Raw genomic sequence first — 5,710 nt, 5'->3', positions numbered from 1 at the left:
TCGTCCGGTTTAACGGGCGCTCCCCACCAGGCATGTGGAGAGGCGGCTTCAGCCCTGCACGCAATGGCGTTGCTGCAGGTTCACCAAGCGAAGGCCTTGAGGGATCTGCACGAGGGAGGACACGACTCGCCTGTCTTTTCGGAGCTCCGGGCTGCCACTGATCTGGCTCTTCGCGCAACGAAGGTGACAGCACAGGCGATTGGTCGTGCCATGTCCACGATTGTGGTCCAAGAACTACGTCTGCTCCTCGCCGAGGGCGCCCTCCGGCGGCTGCCTCCACCCCCACCCCCCCACCCCGCTATAACATCTTCCAGGCCACGGAGGGGGAACAGCCGTCGGCAAAACACGCCTCAACCGCCCCACCCGCTTCCCGTGGCAAACGGAAATCGAAGCGGCCCTGAGACGGGCGACCTGGATTTGGATGGGATCACTCTACGGGAGACGGTGATGGCACCGCTCCCTCCACCGGTAGAGGGTTTCGTTTTGTTTCTGTTACGCCGGCTTCTCAGCCGGCACCCACAAAACCACAAAAGACTGCGTTCCTATTCCTTCTCCAGGTCTACAGAGGATCGAGAGAGATGTGAGCGGGCATTCACATGCTCTTCCTCCCTCTCCTCTATTGCCAGCGGGTGTTCTGAGGAGTCCGAGTTCTCCGCTGAGGAGGTTGGACCACCAGCACCCTCATCAGAGTCTGCGCTCTCCGCTGAGGAGACCAGACGACCGTCACCCTCAGCGGGCTCAGGTCAGTGTCACACACACACATACTGTAGATACTTATGCTGTCACAGCAGACGTACCGGCAGTACCACCTGTCTCGCTTCACCGCCCCACCGCAGGTACACCGGTAGTGCCTTTAATTCCCCTCGTACGGTCCCTGGGGGCTTGGCTTCAGCTTCCCAGCCCATCTTGTTGGGTTTTACTGGACTCGATCGATTATCAGCGCGTTTGACAGAAGAGCGCGTCCAGTCAATTCTGACTTGCCTCGGTTCATTTCGAGGGAAGAATGCGGTCCCGCTGAAAGAATTTCAGAAGCTCCTGGGGCATATGGCAGCAGCAGCGGCCGTGACACCGCTCGGACTGCTCCATATGAGACCGCTTCAGCGTTGGCTTCGCGATCGATTCATTGTGTAGCTATTACACCTGCGTGTCGCCTAACATTCCCCCCGTGGTCGGACCCCGCGTTTCTCAGGGCCGGTGTGTCCATGAGACAGGTCTCTCGGCATGCTGTTGTCCACACAGATGCGTCCGACACGGGCTGGGGTGCCACGTACGACGAGCTTACGGTTCAGGGGTGTGGACAGCACCCCAGTTGCACTAGCATATCAATTGCCGAGAGTTGTGGGCTGTATATCTGGGACTTGTACGGTTTGCTACGGAGCTGCGAGGGAAGGATGTACTAGTACGCACCGACAACACTGCGACCGTTGCGTATATCAACCGTCAAGGCGGTTTGCGCTCCCGTCACCTGTCGCATCTCGCTCGTCATCTCCTCCTTTGGAGTCAGAAGCATCTGAGGTCCCTTTGTGCCATTTACATCCCGGGCTCGCTCAATACAGCGGCAGATGTGCTTTCTCTTGCTGCGCGCCCCGGCGAATGGCGACTCCACCCCCAGACGGTCCAGCTAATTTGGAAGAAGTTCGGTCGTGCGCAGATAGATCTGTTTGCGTCGCCGGACGATACCCACTGTCGCCTATTTTATTCACTAACCGAGGGCAGCCTCAGCGTGGACGCATTGGCACACAGCTGGCCTCGGGGGATGCGCAAATACGCATTCCCCCCAGTGAGCTTAATCGCACAGACGCTGTGCAAAGTCAAGCAGGACGAGGAGAGCCTTTTACTGATCGCCCCGTACTGGACGACCAGGAATTGGTTTCCAGAACTAATGCTCCTCGCGACAGCCCCTCCCTGGCGGATTCCCCTGAGGAAGGACCTTCTTTCTCAAAGTGGGGGCACATTATGGCCAGCAGCCATATCACCCTGTAGCCCAAGACAGCTTGCCCACTGAAGCTAAGCAGGGCTGAGCCTGGTTAGTACTTGGATGGGAGACCACCTGGGAAAACCAGGTTGCTGCTGGTAGAGGTGTTAAAGAGACCAGCAGGGGGTGCTCACCCTGTGGTCTGTGTGGGTCCTAATGCCCCAGTATAGTGACGGGGACACTATACTGTCAAAAAAAAAAAAAAAAGCACCGTCCTTCGAATGAGACGTTAAAAACCGAGGTCCTGACTCTCTGTGGTCATTAAAAATCCCAGGATGTCCTTCGAAAAAGAGTAGGGGTGTGCCCCGGCATCCTGGCCAAACTTGCCCATTGGCCTACTAATCATCCCTCATACTAATTGGCTATTTCACTCGGTCTCCTCTCCACTAATAAGCTGGTGTGTGGTGAGCGTTCTGGCGCAATATGGCTGCCGTCGCATCATCCAGGTGGATGCTGCACATTGGTGGTGGTTGAGGAGATTCCCCCATTCATATGTAAAGCGCTTTGAGCACTGGAAAAGCGCTATATAAATGTAACTAATTATTATTATTATTATTATTAATTATTATTATTATTATGGCACCCACGCCCCGACCTGTGGGATCTCCATGTGTGGTCGTTGAGCGCGCACAAGGTTTAGGTGATTTACCACAAGCGGTATCTAACACAATTGACGCGGCACGAGCTCCGTCCACAAGACGGGCTTACGCGTTTAAATGGAACCTTTTCGTCACCTGGTGCTCTTCGCAACGAGAGGACCCCAGAGAATGCCCTATTAACATCGTGCTTTTATATCTTCAACATAGGTTAGACGGTAGGCTGTCACCCTCCACCATTAAAGTTGATATCGCTGCTATTTCTGCTCATCACTCACTTATCAACGGCAGATCAGTTGGCCAGCATGATTTGGTTATTAGATTCTTAAGAGGCGCTCGTAGGCTAAACCCCTCGCGCCCTCCTTCTATTCCTCCCTGGGACCTGTCCATGGTGCTGAAAGCCCTTCAGGGCCCTCCGTTCGAGCCTTTGCAGTCTGCGAGTCTGAAGCTTTTGTCTACGTGGATCGCACGCAAAGCCTCAGGACCTCAGACCAGCTCTTTGTTTGTTATGGTGGCCAGCAGAAAGGGAAGGCTGTCACCAAGCAGAGGATGTCTCATTGGATAGTTGATACTATCGCCCTGGCTTATAATCTCCAGGGTATTCCTTGCCCCTTTAATTAGAAAGCGCACTCCACACGGAGTGTTGCCTCATCTTGGGCTCTAGCTTGTGGTTCCTCGCTAACAGACATCTGCAGAGCTGCTGGTTGGGCGACACCTAATACGTTCATTAGATTCTACAGTGTTCGTATCGAGCCTGTATCCTCTCGTGTTCTTTCCTCATCAGGGGGAGCACGGAGAGCTGTCTCGCAGGTCGGCTTGCAGCCTCCAACTGATGCTTCATAACTGTGTCAGTATGGAAGGCCTTCAGAGCAAAAATGTGTAATGGTTTGAGTTGTTCTTCCTCCGCTGCCTTGGCAGCCTTTGTTGCGGAGCATTGGCTGTCAGCCTTTCACTAGCTGTATCCTCGCAAACCTACATGTTTGGCTCGGGCTCCACATTGTGTCCCACCGGGTTCCTTTGTGAGTATTTTTCCGTGGGGTTAATCCTACCAACCGACCACTGTCACTTACCTGTACATCAAGTCCAAACTATACTTACCTCGTGAGTCCTGGAAGCTCAAGTGAAGAGTCAGTAAGCTCCTCCACGACCTCTTCGTGAAAACGAGCTTAAAGTTAACCTACCTCTGCCTCTTACTCACCTTCCTAGAAGCTCTGCACAGCGTGCTGCCCGTGCTCTGGAGCCCACTGGAGTTGAGAAAACGTTGGGCGTCCCACCGGGCTGGATCCAAGGAAATACGCCTTTGCTAGGCCCAGGTAGTTGCTTTTGTCTTCCCCACGTACTCATTGTGTGTTTCTGATCTGCCTTCAGGAGAAGCAAAGGGCGCCACGGGAACACCAGCAACGCAGGAGGTGAGCGCAGGGACAAAGGAGCTATAATAGTCCAGAAATGAGCGCCAAAACTCATTTGCATTCGACTGAAGTGCGTAGCCGAATGAAGCTCGCTGGGTATGCGTTTATAGCACAGCCAGCTACGCAATGCTCGTTCCTGTTCCTGTACCCACCGTTACGTTCATCAATCATATCTGTACACATTCATGGCGCATTCTGTGCACTGATTTATCTATATGCATTCAAGGTGCACTGTGGGGTTCACCTGTGTGCGCACAATTTATTATCAGGACACATGACGGCGCGCTCGAGAATCTTGCCGGCCTGTGCACTATAACACTCTGATTCATCTATATGCATTCACGATGTATTCAAGTGTTCACAATTTATTGTGAGTACACATTTACGGCGCGCTTAGAAAGCTCACCGACCTGTGCACTATAATATTACCTATATGTATCCCCGATGCGCTCGAGGGCTCACCTGGGTTCACACTATTGTGGTATCTGTATAATCCCACGCTACGAACCGTTCTGCCGGATATTATAGCCTCGTGAAAGGGGTCCTAGCTGCTCGTGTTACCATCTCCCAAGGATTTTTTCCTCCTAGGACTTTTTAACTTCCCCTGCTTAAAATCCGGGGTTTTTTCTCCTAGGGGGTTTTTCAACCCGGGGAGGCAGCCTTTTTGGGCTTAACTTCTATACGTTACATTAGTAATACGTTTGCTTATAATGTTGATTTATAGCCGCAGCAAATTTAGCTGCTTGTGCTATCGTGTATTACGTTGTGATATCTGTCGATCTTCTGTGCTTTTCACTGCATCTATAATGTAAAGCTGCTTTGATACAATTACCAAATTGTGAAAAGCGCTTTATAAATAAAATTGAATTGAATTGAGCTCGTATCGATAGCACTTCATGCAGCCGTGTGTAACTTAAAGCATAAGCATCCGGCCGCAGCTCGGGGCGGGACCTTTGCTTAGTCAAACTGATGTGGTCTTATGAAGAGAATGCCACGATATTCAGCTTTAGTGGGACTGGTTAGGGGGGTACATGAGCACGCCTTAAACGAGATGCCGTGCGTCTGACTGTGAGCGCGCTTTGGTGTTAAGCTCATTGTGGCGGGTAGCAAACTCACTTGGAGGTCGATATTCCCTGAATTTCTCAGAATATTGGAGCGGAGCGAAGAAAGCGTCTGAATTATTGTTTAGAATCGAGCCCGCTATCCTGGGAATGGATTGCCAAACGTGGGTTTGACGGCGAGCGTCGATACAATTAAAGACGGCGGGCCGTGTGTGCGTATTTTGACCGCTTGCCGGTAAGGCAAAAAAGTGTTTAGAGACACCGTACAGCCATGGGGTGTCAATTCACACTAAGGTATAGTAAGCACGGGAATTGCTCTTAGAGAGGAATTCAATACCGTTCGCCACTACAGTGAGGTCGCATAACCGACAGTATTATATGTGAATGTTTCTGGATAAACGGAGCACATAAATATATATCAGGGCAGTCCAGCGGAGGCGTGACTTAACCCTTTTTTTCATACAGTCTGTTCTCTGCTGCCGACGCAGCTATGCTGCGAGTGAGATCAGAGCTAGCCGTTCAGGCGGTGGCCAGAGCGGCTCACAGTGCAGAGCAGTTTGTCTATGTGGTTTGATGTCAGACTTAACCCATCAATGCAGAGAGGAAGACTGCCGTGAGGCCCGCGGTATTGCCGTTGATTTAAAGGGCAGAAAAACTGGGGTATATAAG

General features: G+C 51.9%; 1 pseudogene; it reads left to right on the top strand.

Annotated features, from left to right (window-relative positions):
• The first annotated feature begins 1,959 nt into the window (after nucleotides 1–1,959).
• On the top strand, nucleotides 1,960–2,076 carry LOC135767515 (5S ribosomal RNA; annotated as a pseudogene).
• Nucleotides 2,077–5,710: the final 3,634 nt, after the last annotated feature.

Source organism: Paramisgurnus dabryanus, chromosome 6 (genome assembly GCF_030506205.2).
Source record: "Paramisgurnus dabryanus chromosome 6, PD_genome_1.1, whole genome shotgun sequence".
NCBI lineage: Eukaryota > Metazoa > Chordata > Actinopteri > Cypriniformes > Cobitidae > Paramisgurnus > Paramisgurnus dabryanus.
The sequence above is the reverse complement of the archived record's forward strand: the minus strand, read 5'-3'. Positions and strand labels throughout refer to the sequence as shown.